This window comes from Leptodactylus fuscus, chromosome 9, assembly GCF_031893055.1.
Source record: "Leptodactylus fuscus isolate aLepFus1 chromosome 9, aLepFus1.hap2, whole genome shotgun sequence".
Lineage (NCBI taxonomy): Eukaryota > Metazoa > Chordata > Amphibia > Anura > Leptodactylidae > Leptodactylus > Leptodactylus fuscus.
In genome coordinates, this window is record NC_134273.1 from 10,464,802 (window position 1) to 10,484,609 (window position 19,808).

At 39.5% G+C, this 19,808-nt stretch overlaps 1 protein-coding gene across 1 annotated transcript in view; it reads right to left on the reverse strand.

Moving 5' to 3' along the window:
- Positions 1–19,808, reverse strand: part of NEGR1 (neuronal growth regulator 1) — a 378,159-nt gene that overhangs the window by 196,727 nt on the left and 161,624 nt on the right. The gene's annotated exons all lie outside the window — the stretch shown is intronic.

The following is a 19,808-nucleotide window of genomic DNA, read 5'->3' on the forward strand; positions in this document are numbered from 1 at the left end:
GCCAGAGTACGGAACTCGACCAATCAGCGCTGGCTCTGCTGGAGGAGGCGGAGTCTAAGATAGCTCCACACCAGTCTCCATTCAGGTCCGACCTTAGACTCCGCCTCCTCCGGCAGAGCCAGCGCTGATTGGCCGAAGGCTGGCCAATGCATTCCTATGCGAATGCAGACTTAGCAGTGCTGAGTCAGTTTTGCTCAACTACACATCTGATGCACACTCGGCACTGCTACATCAGATGTAGCAATCTGATGTAGCAGAGCCGAGGGTGCACTAGAACCCCTGTGCAAACTCAGTTCACGCTAATAGAATGCATTGGCCAGCGCTGATTGGCCAATGCATTCTATTAGCCCGATGAAGTAGAGCTGAATGTGTGTGCTTAGCACACACATTCAGCTCTACTTCATCAGGCTAATAGAATACATTGGCCAATCAGCGCTGGCCAATGCATTCTATTAGCTTGATGAAGCAGAGTGTGCACAAGGGTTCAAGCGCACCCTCGGCTCTGATGTAGCAGAGCTGAGGGTGCACAAGGGTTCAAGTGCACCCTCGGCTCTCCTACATCAGAGCCGAGGGTGCGCTTGAACCCTTGTGCAGCCTCGGCTCTGCTACATCAGAGCCGAGGGTGCGCTTGAACCCTTGTGCACACTCTGCTTCATCAAGCTAATAGAATGCATTGGCCAGCACTGATTGGCCAGAGTACGGAATTCGGCCAATCAGCGCTGGCCAATGCATCCCTATGGGAAAAAGTTTATCTCACAAAAATCACAATTACACACCCGATAGAGCCCCAAAAAGTTATTTTTAATAACATTCCCCCCTAAATAAAGGTTATCCCTAGCTATCCCTGCCTGTACAGCTATCCCTGTCTCATAGTCACAAAGTTCACATTCTCATATGACCCGGATTTGAAATCCACTATTCGTCTAAAATGGAGGTCACCTGATTTCGGCAGCCAATGACTTTTTCCAATTTTTTTCAATGCCCCCGGTGTCGTAGTTCCTGTCCCACCTCCCCTGCGCTGTTATTGGTGCAAAAAAGGCGCCAGGGAAGGTGGGAGGGGAATCGAATTTTGGCGCACTTTACCACGCGGTGTTCGATTCGATTCGAACATGGCGAACACCCTGATATCCGATCGAACATGTGTTCGATAGAACACTGTTCGCTCATCTCTACTAAGAATATAACAAATAATTGATTTTTATATTTTTCATCTTTCCTATTATGTGCGGTTTTTTTTACCTAAATTTTTTTTATTTATTTTTTTTATTTTAAAAATCAGGTTTCTAAATGACCATGTGGAAAAGTAGAGAATGATGAAATGTTCTCTTCCGCTCTAATGTTCTCTTTTATTGTTTGGTTATTGATTTTTTTTTTCTTTCGAGTTTTACCAAGTGCAATGACGTCTTTAATCTTTTCTTTAGCCCACACAATCACCGTCTGCGCTGTTTTCCTCATTAAAGGGGTTCTTAGCTTTAGACAATCCCCAGTTGTTGAAGGATGCCTGGAAAATAAGAACAAAAAGTGTCCTCCTGCCAGGCCCTATATCAGTCAGATGAAATCTATGGAGGAGCTTTACAAAAAGGGTTCAACTTGCCTGCGGCGCCTCCACTGGGGGGACTAAGTATGGCGTTACTCAGTGGATTGTCTGAATAATGCAGGAGCGGACGGGTCCTCCAGAACAAGAGATACTGTAGACGACTGCTCTCCACTCTGGCCAAGAGATCCTAAACTGGTGGACACCAGTCCATTAACTCAGAATTCTCTAAATTTGGTTCACCGAGTTGGACATCCCTTTAAGTCTGGGGTTACATGGCCATATGGGAAAAAAGGACACATGTATCCGTACAACTTCTGTAGACAATCCAATAAGCTGGTGGAAAGACCATAGACAACCCTGTTTCCCTTCTCAAAACACCAAGGTCAAATGTACAAAAATTTTACCAATTTACCTTAGCTGAAAGTCACCTTATCAAGAAAAAGGTCATAAGATTAGTTTCCTTAAAGGGAAGGGACGAGGTACAATGTGAGGGTGCCCCAATTTTTGGAAAGCTGCAAAGTGTCTCATCTCATGGAGTATCAACATGATACATTTCCATTTAAATGGGTTGTTCCCACTGGAGGAAGGTCCACCATATCAGCCAAAAAAAAAACAAAGGACGACCCCAGCTTGATAAACCAAGCGTTGTACAAAAAGTTGAGGACTTATTACACCATTTCCACCTGCGTTGCTTTGACCTATAAAAAATTACGTTTTTTTAATTTTTCTAACATTATAGCACAAAATAAATCACTGAAATTTGAAACCCCAAAAATAGGCCAAATCCAAAAGTATCAACATTAGTTGCTAAAATAAACAGCCACAAATTGTAAAATACCCGAAGCAGCCGCCGCGGAGCGAAAACCGAAGAAAGACATTGAGAACCTGAACATGAAAGCAAATAGAAAGTGAGCCCGAAGCGACGATCTGGAAACTTCCGAAGCCCCAGGTGTTTGAAACCTCAAAGACCAAAGAAAGTGCTGAGATAAAATTCTAAAAAAATACATTATTTACTTAGTATTTATTTCATCCTTAATTATACAACTGCAACTGATTACACCAGCGGTTACAGTACAGACAAGGAAGGGGGGGGGGGGGGCATAGCATTAGGTAGTATTATAGTAGTTATAGTCTTGTACATAGGAGCAGTATTATAGTAGTTATATTCTTGTACATAGGAGTAGTATTATAGTAGTTATATTCTTGTACATAGGAGTAGTATTATAGTAGTTATATTCTTGTACATAGGAGTAGTATTATAGTAGTTATATTCTTGTACATAGGAGGTAGTATTATAGTAGTTATAGTCTTGTACATAGGAGCAGTATTATAGTAGTTATAGTCTTGTACATAGGAGCAGTATTATAGTAGTTATATTCTTGTACATAGGAGTAGTATTATAGTAGTTATATTCTTGTACATAGGAGCAGTATTATAGTAGTTATATTCTTGTACATAGGAGCAGTATTATAGTAGTTATATTCTTGTACATAGGAGGTAGTATTATAGTAGTTATATTCTTGTACATAGGAGTAGTATTATAGTAGTTATATTCTTGTACATAGGAGCAGTATTATAGTAGTTATATTCTTGTACATAGGAGTAGTATTATAGTAGTTATATTCTTGTACATAGGAGTAGTATTATAGTAGTTATATTCTTGTACATAGGAGTAGTATTATAGTAGTTATATTCTTGTGCATAGGAGCAGTATTATTGTAGTCATATTCTTGTACATAGGAGCAGTATTATAGTAGTTATATTCTTGTACATAGGAGTAGTATTATAGTAGTTATATTCTTGTACATAGGAGTAGTATTATAGTAGTTATATTCTTCTACATAGGAGCAGTATTATAGTAGTTATATTCTTGTACATAGGAGTAGTATTATAGTAGTTATATTCTTGTACATAGGAGCAGTATTATAGTAGTTATATTCTTGTACATAGGAGCAGTATTATAGTAGTTATATTCTTGTACATAGGAGCAGTATTATAGTAGTTATATTCTTGTACATAGGGGTAGTATTATAGTAGTTATATTCTTGTACATAGGAGTAGTATTATAGTAGTTATATTCTTGTACATAGGAGTAGTATTATAGTAGTTATATTCTTGTACATAGGAGGTAGTATTATAGTAGTTATATTCTTGTACATAGGAGTAGTATTATAGTAGTTATATTCTTGTACATAGGAGTAGTATTATAGTAGTTATATTCTTGTACATAGGAGCAGTATTATAGTAGTTATATTCTTGTACATAGGGGTAGTATTATAGTAGTTATATTCTTGTACATAGGAGGTAGTATTATAGTAGTTATATTCTTGTACATAGGAACAGTATTATAATAGTTATATTCTTGTACATAGGGGCAGTATTATAGTAGTTATATTCTTGTACATAGGAGTAGTATTATAGTAGTTATATTCTTGTACATAGGAGTAGTATTATAGTAGTTATATTCTTGTACATAGGAGGTAGTATTATAGTAGTTATATTCTTGTACATAGGAACAGTATTATAATAGTTATATTCTTGTACATAGGGGCAGTATTATAGTAGTTATATTCTTGTACATAGGAGTAGTATTATAGTAGTTATATTCTTGTACATAGGAGTAGTATTATAGTAGTTATAATCTTGTACATAGGAGTAGTATTATAGTAGTTATATTCTTCTACATAAGAGCAGTATTATAGTAGTTATATTCTTGTACATAGGAGTAGTATTATAGTAGTTATATTCTTGTACATAGGAGTAGTATTATAGTAGTTATATTCTTGTACATAGGAGTAGTATTATAGTAGTTATATTCTTGTACATAGGAGTAGTATTATAGTAGTTATATTCTTGTACATAGGGGCAGTATTATAATAATTATATTCTTATACATAGGAGCTGTATACTAGTAGTTATATTCTTGTACATTGAGAACAGGTGATCAGCATGTAATGTAAGATGAAAAAAAGAAAAGAAAAAGAATGAATTTTAATGACTTATTTGATGCTATGGCGATGCCGCACCTCCAGGCGTAGAAGTTTAGAAAGTGATTGTAACAGTATACTAATAACTGTGATAAATCTGGTGTATGATACATCACCTTACATACATTGTTAATGATATTCTGGAATTGCAGACCCTTTGTATTGACTTCTTATAAATAATTATGGCCGTGCTAAGCTTCGCACCTTCTTAGATACCTTCTTACTTACTATATATATGTATCACAGCCACTCTGGCACCTTTTAGTTATATACAGGCTTTTGTACCACCATGATTATCGAGGGAAGAGAGATGGATTTCACTCCAGGAATACGAGCTCCATCCAGTAATATTTTACATTACGGAATTGCAGCCGTACCAGGCAATCAGTCCCCAGCTGGGAAATGCAGTGATATCTAAGATGTACATGATTAGGTCTCTCACTGTTTGATTGAAATGCATAACTCAAACCTTCCCTCTTATATAGAAGGGGCTTGTTCTGATGGCGGATATGTGGCTGCCCCCAACACACTTAACATTGCCGCAAATCACAAATTTGTTTGTTCTTAGTCCTCATATTTTGTGTTCTAAACAATAGTAAATCAGGATCAATGCCGCAAGCAGCGAATATGAGGTGGGATCAAGGCGTAGGTAGCGTAGTCTCGCCTATGAACATACATTAAAGAGAACGTGACATCAGAAAATGACCTAATTTTTATTTCACTAATTCTCTGCACCCCTTCACTTTTTGTAAAAATGAAAGGTGACTTGGCCATCCGGACAGTTCCCGTCTACAGGACAGGTTGATAACATCCATGGTCAAAGGGATGGAGCACTACCTGAGCTTTGTTCTTCTCCTTATCCTGATTTTTACAAGAGAATGATCTCCATGGTTGTGCCTAATACTGAAGAGATTTGTTCTGCAGTACCAAACACAGCCACAGATGGCGCCTCTTCTGCAAGAGGACATTTTTTTTCTAATCTAATACAATTACTTTGAAGGGGACCATCCATGACGTCCACCAGTATCAACTCTTTGCGTCCTTCCATAGATGCCACTCCACTGATTCTGGCACAGTCAGAATTTTTGCTCTAGCGCTAGCCATTCCTGAGCAATCAGTGCTGATACATTCATCCATCAATATGCTAAATAGGCTACTGTCAGGTGGGAGGTCTCAGACCACCTGCTTCTACCCAGGACAGCCCACCTGACAGAAGAGAGGCTAATTAGAATATTGGAAGCTAAAAGTAACAGCACTGATGAATGAAAACTTCCAACTGTGAAAGAGTCAGTGTATCAAAGACTAATGCAAAGAACTGGAGCTGGAGGGAAGGGCGACAGGTCTTACTTAAATAGTAGTATTAGAATTAGTAGTACCAGTAGTAGTAGTAGTAGTAGTAGTAGTAGTAGTAGTAGTAGTAATACCAGTAGTTGTAGTAACAATATTATTATTATTAGTAGTACAAGTATTCGTGTTAGTAGTAGTAATACCAGTAGTTGTAGTAACAGTATTAGTAGTATTAGTAGTATTAGTAGTAGTAGTAGTACAGGTATCTGCAGTAGTAGTATTAGTAGTCACATTCGTATTACCATTAGTAGTAGTATTACAAGTATTAGTAGTAACAGTAATAATAATAGTACAAGAAATAGTAGTAATAGTAGTAGATAGTCATATTAGCAGCATTATTAGTAGTCATAGTATTAGTAGTAATATTAGTAGTAGTAGAATTTGTAATATTAGTAGTCATCATAGTAGGAGAAGTAGTAGTAGTACAAGAGTAAGTAATAGTTGTAGTAATAGTATTAAAAATAATGTTAGTAGTAGTCACAGTATTAGCAGTAGTAAAATAATTAGTAGTAGTCATAGTATTAGTAGTAGTACAAGTATCAGTAGTAGTAGTCATAGTATTAGTAGTAGTAATACCAGTAGTTGCAGTAACAGAATTAGTAGTATTAGTAGTAGTATAAGTAGTAGTAGTAGTCACAGTCTTATTGCCATTAGTAGTAGTAGTAGTAGTAGTAGTAGTACAAGTATTAGTAGTAATAGAATTATTAGTAGTAATAGTAATAATAGCACAGAAGTTAATAGTAGCAGTAGTCATAGTAGCAGCATTATTAGTAGTTATAGCATTAGTAGTAATATTAGTAGTAATAGAATTTGTAATATTAGTAGTAGTCATAGTAGGAGAAGTAGTAGTAGTACAAGAGTAAGTAATAGTTGTAGTATTCATCATAGCTGTAGTAGTCTCAGTATTAGTAGTACTCATGATATTAGTAATAGTCATAGTATTAGTAGTAGACATAGTATTAGTAGTGGTATTAGTAATAGTCATAGTATTAGTCGTAGTAGTATTAGTAGTACTACAAGAATTAGTAGTAGTCATAGTATTAGTAGTGGTATTAGTCATAGTCATAGTATTAGTAGTACTACAAGCGTTAGTAGTAGTCGTAGTAGTGTTAGTAGTAGTACAAGAATTAGTAGTAGTCGTAGTATTAGTAGTAGTCGTAGTATTAGTAGTAGTCGTAGTATTAGCAGTAGTCGTAGTATTAGTAGTAGTCGTAGTATTAGTAGTAGTCGTAGTATTAGTAGTAGTCGTAGTATTAGTAGTAGTCGTAGTATTAGCAGTAGTCGTAGTATTAGTAGTAGTCGTAGTATTAGTAGTAGTTGTAGTATTAGTAATAGTTGTAGTATTGATAAGATTAGAAAATACATATATTCCTTTTTGTTTGCTGTCATATTGCAAAAACAATATAATCTTTGATAAAATATATATGCTGCTTAAGAAACATACTGTGAGGCTATATGATAAGATGGCGCCTGCATCCAGGACGGGTGTAAGAAGTTATATACTTGGCTTGCTGGCAGAAGACATCTCCCTCGAAGACACCACGCAGGACCGGGCATACTTGGCTATATATGTAACTGCTTATGCTTCTTTTTTACATAAACAAGATCTACTACACCAATCCAGATTGAGCATTAGGACTAATGTTGCTATTTTTCTTTTTATCTGCGAGGGCTGTTATATTAACCCCGTGTTGCTTTAGTAAAGTATGTCATTGTATTTCCTCCTCGGCCGAGAGAGGAACTAATACCAACATTGTGTGTATGGTGTCATTTACTTATTGCTGGCACTCAGCCTAATTAATTAGGACAACAGTTACACAGGATTATTGGTCAATTGGTCATCAACACGGCCTCTGACCTTATCAGTATTGGTAGTAGTACAAGAGTTAGAGTAGTCCTCATAGTAGTATTAGTAGTAATCGTAGTCGTAGTTGTACAAGAATTAGTAGCAGTTTTAGGATTAGTTTTATCTCCATCATCAAAATGATTAAATAAGTTCCTGCAGCTCCAATATTTTCTAAGCATTTTCTTCTCATCCTTGTGCCAGGTCCACAATCATTATGTCAGTGAATGAAACTGAATTAATTAAAAAGTTGGGCCCAATCAGGCTGTGATAGTCATAGCACTTGTACTGAGTGTCCTAACGTCTCGCTGCTATGAGAAATGCTGTTTGTTTTCTTTATTAGAAATGTGATGCATGGGATGAGGAAATTAGATTGTCAGCTTCAATGGAGCAGGTAATCATAGGAATAGATAAGTTTCCTGTAAAGTATAAAGCTGACAGTGCAGAACAAACGACCTGATCACTATATAACCGGAGCAACCTTCACACAGGACGGGGGCGCTGCTGTCATGTCAGAGACCACTGTACAATCAATGAGCATAAAGTTACATAGTGACACACAGCAAGGACTTCAGAAGGACATCACTCATCTCTAATCTTCACATGTACCAGAATCGGTAACCAAAGAGATCTATTCTCTGTAGTATTATAGTAGTTATATTCTTGTACATAGGAGCAGTATTATAGTAGTTATATTCTTGTACATAGGAGTAGTATTATAGTAGTTATATTCTTGTACATAGTGGGCAGTATTATAGTAGTTATATTCTTGTACATAGGAGCAGTATTATAGTAGTGATATTCTTGTACATAGGAGTAGTATTATAGTAGTTATAGTCTTGTACATAGGGGCAGTATTATAGTAGTTATATTTCTGTACATAGGAGTAGTATTATAGTAGATATATTCTTGTATATAGGAGGTAGTATTATAGTAGTTATATTCTTGTACATAGGAGCAGTATTATAGTAGTTATATTCTTGTACATAGGAGGTAGTATTATAGTAGTTATATTCTTGTACATAGGAGGTAGTATTATAGTAGTTATATTCTTGTACATAGGAGCAGTATTATAGTAATTATATTCTTGTACATAGGAGCAGTATTATAGTAGTTATATTCTTGTACATAGGAGTAGTATTATAGTAGTTATATTCTTGTACATAGGAGCAGTATTATAGTAGTTATATTCTTGTACATAGGAGCAGTATTATAGTAGATATATTCTTGTACATAGGAGCAGTATTATAGTAGTTATATTCTTGTACATAGGAGCAGTATTATAGTAGTTATATTCTTTTACATAGAGGGCAGTATTATAGTAGTTATATTCTTGTACACAAGAGGCAGCGTTATTATTATTACTATTATTATATTATTATCTTTCGGGTATTTGATAGGCTGCCGATGCAGTAATAAGCGGATTATATGGATTTCTTTCATGTAAATGTTCTATGTTTCTATTATCAATATAACAAAACTAATGAAAATTGCTCATCCAGTGGAATATGATAATTCTCCTACAATGTACTTTATTGCTCAGATCATATCAAATTAAATTAAAAAACATTTCCTATAAAAAGAGCTGAAATCAAATGATGTCCTGAAATGTTCCTGGAGCAGGAGCTTGGTTAAATGAAGAATTCTGTATGGGGCTTATGGAAGACGTCTTGGGTAACAAGTCCTTTGTAAACCTCTCCTTGAGTATATTATGGCCGCAGGATGTGACACTTGGCCTGTAATGAACACGGATTATAAACCGCTGTCGCTGCACAAATAACGCCTTGAACATTTCTGCTTCCCATATTAATACATGAGGGATTATGCTCCAAGAGGTTGTTAATACAGACGATTGCACCGTCCTAATCACATAGAGAGCTTGTAATGTAGAAATTAAAGCGGGTTTATTTTTTACATGCAATTTGTAATTTTGCCCTTAATTTCCATTGTAAAAAGTCCCTTTTAATTAATCAAAAAATCCTTCATAAAGATTTCATTCTAACTCCCCGGTTCTTCATTTTATTCTGTCTTTCCCGACTCCTGGATATCTGGGACCAAGCAGTAGAAATTCTTCTTGGAGACCCCTTTTATAGCTCCATGCAAAAACCATCTGGCTCTGCGTATTTCTGAATATTCTGGGGCCTAGTTGTAGACTGGTCCTGTCCTGGCAGTAGTGGCTTAGACCTAGTTGTAGATTGTTCCTTTCCTGGCAGTAGTGGCTTGGGCCTAGTTGTAGACTGGTTCTGTCCTCTCAGTAGTGGCTTGGGCCTAGTTTTAGACTGGTCTGTACTGTCAGTAGTATTTTGGGCCTAGTTGTAGACTGGTTCTGTCCTGTCAGTAGTGGCTTGGGCCTAATTGTAGACTGGTCCTGTCCTGTTAATAGTAGTTTGGGGCCTAGTTGTAGACTGGTCCTGTCCTGTCAGTAGTGGCTTGAGCCTAGTTGTAGACTGGTTCTGTCCTGTCAGTAGTGGCTTGGGCCTAGTTTTAGACTGGTTCTGTCCTGTCAGTAGTGGCTTGAGCCTAGTTGTAGACTGGTTCTGTCCTGTCAGTAGTGGCTTGGGCCTAGTTGTAGACTGGTTCTGTCCTGGCAGTAGTGGCTTGGGCCTAGTTGTAGACTGGTTCTATCTTGTTAATAGTAGTTTTGGGCCTAGTTGTAGACTGGTCCTGTCCTGTCAGTAGTAGTTTGGGCCTAGTTGTAGACTGGTTCTGTCCTGGCAGTAATGGCTTGGGCCTAGTTGTAGACTGGATCTGTCCTGTCAGTAGTGGCTTGGGCCTAGTTTTAGACTGGTTCTGTCCTGTCAGTAGTGGCTTGGGCCTAGTTGTAGACTGGTTCTGTCCTGGCAGTAGTGGCTTGGGCCTAGTTGTAGACTGGTCCTGTCCTGTCAGTAGTGGCTTGGGCCTAGTTTTAGACTGGTTCTGTCCTGTCTGTAGTAGCTTTGGCCTAGTTGTAGACTGGTTTTGTCCTGTCAGTAGTAGTTTGGGGCCTAGTTGTAGTCTGGTCCTGTCCTGTCAGTAGTGGCTTAGGCCTCGTTGTAGACTGGTTCTGTCCTGTCAGTAGTGGCTTAGGCCTAGTTGTAGACTGGTTCTGTCCTGTCAGTAGTAGCTTTGGCCTAGTGGTAGACTAGTTCTGTCCTGCCAGTAGTATTTTGGGCCTGGTTCTCTTCACCTTGCACACCAGAAAGTGTAGGAAGTCCGGGCACTGGCAAGATTAAGGAGCAGGAGAGAGACCAACATGGCGTGGGATAGAAGAGCAGATTTAAAGGACAGGAGCCAATGAGAGGAGATCCTGATAATTCAATTAAATACTACTGGTCTGGACTAAAATCCGAAATTCAAAAAAAAAATTAAAATTTGGATTTTTTTTACGACTCTTTGACTGAGAACTGCAGTAACCCGACAAGGTCAATAAACAATGACTGGATGTACTGTAGCTCCAGTGCCTGTGTCTACCATGATCAGCTGATCTCCACCAATCTAACGTTGATCACCTATCCTGACAATTATCGAATATTGGATCTAAAGAATGAGAACACCTAATGCATTTATCAACTAGAGGTCTACAGGTTGGAAGATAGCCCAATGACCATGACGTTGGAAGAACATCTTCTTGACATGGGTAGTTTTTAAAAGAAAATCTTAACTATAAACAGATTTTCAGTGGGGGTGCTGGGTGGTGGATCTCCACCAACTTGATATTGATGACCTACCATTACCATACCGTAGTTCATTGATGGCAAAAAGTTAGAAAACTCGTTTAATCTAAAGCAACAGGACCACCTAATTCATGTATCATCTAGAGGTCTACAGGTTAGAAGATGCCCCAATAACCATGACGTTGGAAAAAATCTTCTTGACATGGTTTGTTTTTAAAGAAAAACCTGGCTGTGAACAGATGATCAGTGGGGGTGTTGGGTGGTGGATCTCCACCAACTTGATATTGATGACCTACCCTTACCATACCGTAGTTCATTGATGACAAAAAGTTAGAAAACTCCTTTAATCTAAAGCAACAGGACCATCGAATTCATGTATCATCTAAAGGTCTACAGGTTGGAAGAAGCCCCAATAACTATGACGTTGGAAGAACATCTTCTTGACATGGGTAGTTTTTAAAGAAATACCTGGCTGTGAACAGATGATCGGTGGGGGTTCTGGGTGGTGGATCTCCAACAACTTGATATTGATGACCTACCCTTACCATACCGTAGTTCATTGATGACAAAAAGTTAGAAAACTCCTTTAATCTAAAGCAACAGGACCATCTAATTCATGTATCATCTAAAGGTCTACAGGTTGGAAGATGCCCCAATAACCATAACGTTGGAAAAAATCTTCTTGACATGGTTAGTTTTTAAAGAAAAACCTGGCTGTGAACAGATGATCGGTGGGGGTGTTGGGTGGTGGATCTCCAACAACTTGATATTGTTGACCTGGCAAAAAGTTAGAAAACCCCCTTATTCTAAAGGAATAGACCATCTAATTCATGTATCGTCTAGAGGTCTACGGGTTGGAAGATGTCCAAATGACCATGACGTTGGAAGAACATCTTCTTGACATGGTTAGTTTTTAAAGAAAAACCTGGCTGTGAACAGATGATTGGTGGGGGTGTTGGGTGGTGGATCTCCAACAACTTGATATTGTTGACCTGGCAAAAAGTTAGAAACCCCCCTTATTCTAAAGGAAAAGACCATCTAATTCATGTATCGTCTAGAGGTCTACAGGTTGGAAGATGTCCCAATGTCCATGACGTTGGAAGAACATCTCCTTGACATGGGTAGTTTTTAAAAGAAAACCTTAACTGTAAACAGATTATCGGTGGGGGTGTTGGGTGGTGGATCTCCAACAACTTGATATTGTTGACCTGGCAAAAAGTTAGAAAACCCCTCTTATTCTAAAGGAATAGACCATCTAATTCATGTATCATCTAGAGGTCTACAGGTTGGAAGATGTCCCAATGACCATGACGTTGGAAGAACATCTTCTTGACATGGTCAGTTTTTAGGAAACCATGACCAATGCCAAGTTTTTTTGATTTTTGTCTCGTGACCACTTTCTTGGACCATACATCATCCGTGACGTCTTTGGGTACGTTGATGTATCTGCATAAGATAAGTCAGCATTTTAGGTTCTGTGGTCCCCCACACGCTACATTACATTCAGGCGTAGATTTTTTTTTTTATACATGAGCAGGAGACAGAACAAAAGACATATTGCAAGGTAGCTGAAATGATGAAAGAGAGAAAAAGCTGCAATAGACATGGAAATGCCTGGGGCATTTATCTTAGAAACAAGTTATCACATTCAAGATGTCAAAATTGACTAAATCTACACAACCGAGCAGTGTATTATTTATAAGATGAAAAGCAGAACTCGGGCTGTTGACATTATTTCAAGATCAGTCCTATCTATATCAGAAAATAACATGTCCATGGAGAGAAGGTAATGAGATGAAAGAGACATAATTACATGTGAAAAATTAGCAAGAAAATGTGAAATTACAGTATGTCTTTTATGAGATGGCTCCGAGCAATGCGCTGGTTTTAGTTAAATTTAGATGTAATTTCCAGGATGGTCTGTTCTGTACAGAAACATCAGAACACATTACACCTCATGAGCGCAAATCGACCGGCAAGGACCACGCTAAACCCGCACCATATTAATAGTCTTGAATAGGGAAGACCTGGAAGATCTCGGCTTATCTATTACAGGAGACATCTAACAAAGGCTTGGTCTGCTGTGACCGATTTTACAAGACACAACAAGAAATATCCCACTAGATATACTTTTGTAGGCAGCAAAACAGAATTCCTGTTGCTTCCCGCCACCACTAGAGGGAGCTCATGAGCTAACTGTATACTGGCTACCAAACTCCCCCTGGTGGTGATTACAGGAAGCAAGCCTTAGCATATCTATGCAGGGGATTTAGAACACTACACATATACATTGAGGAACCGATGAGTGAATATTTAACCCCAAACTGCCCGGTGGGAATTCACTTTCTGCTCCAGCGAGCCTGTCCCCAGCCTTCAGACACCTGCACCCAAATCAATAATATGCTATAATTGAGATTTTTGCAGGTTGGACAGAAACATAAGTAACCAATCTGCGCTGTATCCCAATGTGTTATTACGCTGGTGTTTTTCCTCTACCGTATCATTATGTCACAATAATTATCACTTGTACAAACCAAATGAGCAAATCATTTTAAATTGACAGTAATTGTTACCTTACCGTCCTCCATGTGTAGCAATAGCTCGCATCTCTGGTGAGCATTGCATCTTGTTTATTTCGGGTTTGGTTTGCTTACTGAAAGCCTGAAATGAACTTTGATAACCGCAGGGTGCCGGCATAAAGGTACTGATACAAAGTAACGGGACAGCAGAAGTGGATAGGATAGAGATGTAATAACATACTACATAACATACTACATGTGTAGATTGTATGGGACCATGGAAACAGGTTTTCAAGTTTCCAGCAGCACCACCGCAGGTGATATGAAGCATTACATGGTGTCAATAGGCAGTTGATGTGACACATGGACATGTTGGGTCCTCCAGGGGAAGAGACGCTCTTTGTTAGTGTCCTCCATTCATGTGACCTCCATTATGACATAATGTCATTACCACAATACATTTGCCTATGAGTTTCCATGTTGGAGGATACAGATTTGGTTGAGATAGTGTCATGTGACTCCCCGGCGGCAGATCCTGTATACTGCTCTGTATACCTGTTGTGTTTCCTCCTCTGTTCTAATGACTTATTAGTTTCCCCCCATAGACAGTAGCACAGAGCTATCCAGTAATACCCAGCTGTGACACACCACCTGTCTATTCATCTCCTATCTATCTATCTATCTCCTATCTATCTATCTATCTATCTATCTATCTCCTATCTATCTATCTATCTATCTATCTATCTATCTATCTATCTATCTATCTCCTATCTATCTATCTATCTATCTATCTATCTATCTATCTATCTCCTATCTATCTATCTATCTATCTATCTATCTATCTATCTATCTCCTATCTATCTATCTATCTATCTATCTATCTATCTATCTATCTCCTATCTATCTATCTATCTATCTATCTATCTATCTATCTATCTATCTATCTATCTATCTCCTATCTATCTATCTATCTATCTATCTCCTATCTATCTATCTATCTATCTATCTATCTATCTATCTCCTATCTATCTATCTATCTATCTATCTATCTATCTATCTATCTATCTATCTCCCCCTCCTATACATCTCAGTGACAACCGTCCTATATATTAAAGCAGAGTCCACTTGTGATACATAATTTCCGGCCTCGGTTCCGGAGACGTAGACTCATCAGTCCTCCAACCTCAATCAGAGGAGGACGCTTGTGGGAATAATGAGGAATTGATCACATGACAAATGCAATTACAATTCTCGCAGCGAGTCAGTAAAAGCCGGGCGCATCTTATGATTGCTTCAGCCCCGCATTATGCTCATCATGCACTATAGATGTAAATGGTATTTAAGCAGCCGGGCCCGTCCCTAATATAACAGGATCCGCCATAAATACTCGTGTTGTAGATTTGAGATCAGTGCCCATGAATACATTGTCTGGATAGAGGAGGAGAAGTTGAGCGCCAGGACGATGATGATGCTTTACGTGCAGCGCTCAGTCCGTGAACACTTGTATTTACAGATTATTATTTCCCCTCCATAATCGTATCTACAATATTCTGGAAGTCTATTCATTACCGAATGAAGGAACAGAGGGACACGTCTCCGGCATGACATGATGGAATGTCGGAATGTTCTACCAACACTTCTCTTATATTATATTGTTACAGGAGATATCAGAAGGGTAACATGACCAAGATCACGAGATGTCCGACTGCAGAGATCTCCTAGGATAAAGTGATCAGTTTCCCCACAGTGCCCCCGAAGGGAGAAGAGAGTATTACACACTACCCATCATGCGGTCTCCAACGTGAGAGACCCTCTATGTGACCACTGTAACAATTCACAAATACCAGATAACTACTTTGTATGGTCCTGGACTGTGCCAATGAGCTCCACGTCGTCTTCGCAAGCCAGTGACATCACATCCATTTGCCATAAAACCATGCTGCAATACCAGTCATAACCACTATACGATGTATGGTGCTGTGCTAGGGAAGAAGTCACAGCAATCCAAATCATTGTCCTGGACAATCCCTCGAAATCAGTTCTGTATAAATCTAATAGGAAGAAAATACAAAGATGGCGCCGAAGACAAGTTGGCTTGATTGTTTGCTCAGAATATAGATTCTTGGATAAGACTTTACACATTCACAATTTCCGAAATTGCCAATAATGTCATAAAGGTCTAAATCATCAAAATCTCAATAATACAGAGAAAATATTTGGGGGCGACAACAAAACCCCTCGGATTCTTACAGTGGTGGGCACAAGACTCCAGGATATGGCGAGCTTATTAATATCAGTAATTAATGAGAGTCATTACATGGACGGCCATTGGCTGCGAGGCAGGTGCAGAGATGATGGATGATGGGATGGAGAGGACTGTGAAGATGATGATGATGGGAAATGCAAATAGAGGTTTATTACTTACAGAGAATTCTGACTAATAAGTAAGTGAGCCGAAAGAAACTGATATAACCTTAATCTTGCAGTTATGTAATATCTTCCAGTCCGGGGACACAATGTATCACTTTACAAAGGACAAACCTGTTTCCGTGGATGGATATTAGGTAAATGTGTTGTCCTAGACAGCGAATATAATCTGCTTTCATTCTCATTGCTTGGACAGAGTGATAACATGTCTCGGGGCTGAGGGGACAGGCGCCCTGTTCAGGTTCCCGTGTATTGGAGAGCGGAGCATTGTCACTTTTATGTCCCCAGCAAATCTCATTCTTCATTTGAAGTAGAGCTGTTTGAGAATTATCTTATTAGTTCCACATTCTAAACTTGTAAAGCCACGGAGGGGAAGAATAAGGCGCGGAGACGACGAAATCGAAACCAATATTTGCAATTCATTGTGGAGACATGTAAAACTCCAGACGTGTACATTATCAGGTGACAAAATGGCATATTAGCCGCGCACACGGCGCAGCGAGGACTCCGCTCCCTGCACCTTTCCTGTATGATTGAAAGATGGGAGTTTATAGGCAACTGTGTATCCAGGCACGTTCCCTATATCCATATCAGAGGGTGTATACCAATCTGTGCAGGGTCTGGACAATATTAACCCCTATACTGTACCCTCCAGGGGTTTTATTCATATATGCACACCATTGTCATCCCCACAACACCGCCTCCAGCACTGCTTTTTCATACTCCCTGCATCTTCTGCTGCTTCTTCTCTCTTCACAGCGCGCATGCGCATTCGGTCTTGCCACTTCGGGTTTGGGCAGAGCTGACAGAGCATGCTCTGTTGGACATCTGTGAAGAAATAAAAGAAAAATGGCCAACAGAGCATGTGCGGTCGGCCCTGCCTGAACCCGAAGTGGCAAAGATGACTGCGCATGCGCACTGCAAAGCGAAGAGGAACAGGAGGCGGTGTTGTGGGGATGACGATGGTGAGGTGTGTCCGGAGTATCATTTGCATATGTGAATAAAATGCAAAAACACAGCATGCGCTAAACTGCCAATGGACCAGTAGGGGGCAGCAGGTAGGCTGAAGTCCGGCAGGCTGAAAACTCTGCTTTGGATGTGATTGGAGTACAGACATGTTAGTACATCAAAGCTTGTCCTAATAGTATGTAGATTTTATCTATAACATGGAGAAAGGAAAAAGTCTAAATTTAGTGAGAAGAGTCCTAGAAGGTGGAGTTTACCGCTATGGCAATGGCCGCCGCCGCCGCCACCTCCTGACAGGCATGAAAAGCCAAGTTGTTAAGTTTGGGATGTTATAAGTCTCCGGAGAGTGAGATAAAGCAGATGACTCCGGCAGCGTGGAGCGGTATTATTACTCATAAGGATGCGTGCCCATCTATAGCGTCTTCACACATATCGTGTCACACCTGCTCCTCCATACTGACGCTCATTACATATGCAAGTTGGCATCTGACTAACCCAAAGTAGGCGCCTTATCTAATGGCGAGGACGTGAGCGGTATATATAGGAATATTTACCAGGGAGATCATAAACATCACAAGGAAAAACAACTGATATGACGTGTTGTTATGTAGACGGTATATCATGCTAAGAGATCGTGTGCGGATATACTGTATATATATACTCTATATCTAAAGATCATCAATATGACATATGATATCTGATAATGTATGGTGCAGAGAGAAGAGATCTGTACTGATGTATGTATACATATATATGTGCTGTACAGACGGAGATATTACAGTAATTGCGTGGCGCAGGAATTCACCGCCATCTGCCATTAGTTACAGTGGAGAAGATGAATGATCTATGGAAGGAGATGGTAAAATAAACTTGGCAATCGGCAAAAGACGAGGGAAAAGTTCACAGTCTCTATGGAAAAATGCTACAAATGGGCGGTAATCTGTACCTGGTCATATCCTCGAGATTCTTCCAACATATTCCATGACACCAAAATACTTGGCAACAAGAGAAAGAAGGGGTGTAAGATAAGACCCCTCCTCATAGCGGCCCAGATACCACCATGGACTCACTACAGTCCAGTCCACAAGGTCTTGGTTTCCAGCCATGCCCAACACGCCATAACATTTCACCAATTACTCAGCCCAAGTCTCCATCGGCATTGAGCCACCTTGGACACCTACTAGATTCCTTGCAAAAAATTCCACTAATACTCGGGCTATATGTAGGTTTTTGCCATCTGATGGGTGAAATAGGGTTGGATTTTCCGTAAGGAACAAGAGACCCATGCCCCGTACTGTTACCTTACACTTGTTTGGCCAACAGCTATTCCTCTTCATACACCTGCACAATTGGTTCTCAGTAGGGATAAGAGAATTAGTATCTCATATGTCCCTTGAGAAGAAAGGATCTGGCATGGCGAGAACAAGTGACCTGACCCTTCTACGCCCTTGGGAAAGAGACCGGAGACCAAATACACATTAGGAGATCACCTGATTCCATTGAAACTTTACTTCAGATTCATGTAATGTCATGGCCATGAGGTTTGACTCTATAATTGGAAGGTCCCAAAGTGGCCAAAGCCTTATCACCTTCTAAAAAGTCAAGCAATGACCCTACTGAATACTGGCATTGCATACCCACCAAATGCTAAAAGGGTTGTTTGACCTACCCCACACAATGGCATTGCTCTTCCAAGGATCCTTGCATTGGACTTAGTTTGGTCCTATCAATGATAATATTGAAGACCTTCCAAATGTCCACTGAAACCAGTCACTGGCCCCAGAAGTCACAGCAGTCACCTCATCAGTGCCAAAACCCAATGCACCAATGGCGTACCCAACTATCACACATGACGACTGAGGCCAGTAACAGGCTGCAACGGCCAGTTGGAGGGCCAGTGATTTCATGGTGTGGAGCACCGGAACCAGAGAGGATGAAGAATAGGGAACAGTGGAACAGGGAAGTATCCCTTACTTTTTTATTATAATCACATCCCTGCCGTCAGCCATTTTTTTTTTTGGGGGGGGAGCCCTTAAAGTTCAACACAGAAAATTGAATGGCCTTTATACACAAAAAAAACCCCAAAAACATTGACATGAAGTTCTATAGAAATACCTTGCCTCTGATAAAACTGAGATCACATGAAGCCTTGTTTGGGGTTAAGGTGACATCATGTTGTTTGGAGAAGGCACCAAACCGCTGCTTCCAATCCAGACGCTCTAATCTAATTTCCTATTGGCAAACAGCTCGTCTCATATATATAACATGACAGCGGTTTATTCATCATAAATCCGAGCCCAACCTAGGTCTGGACAATCTCATTATAATAGCCACCAAGGTTCAGTCGGAGAGGAAACGTTGACTGCGCTTTCATGCCAGGGGTTCTTAATTGGCGCTATGAGCCAAGGTTGTATGCCAGCTATGCACAGGCAGAGCGGAATAAATCTCGTCTCCGCTATGTTACTGTCAGGGATTTATAAGAAGAGAATAACTATACCAAGTCTGCAAAAGTTGGAGCAATTGTTTCGT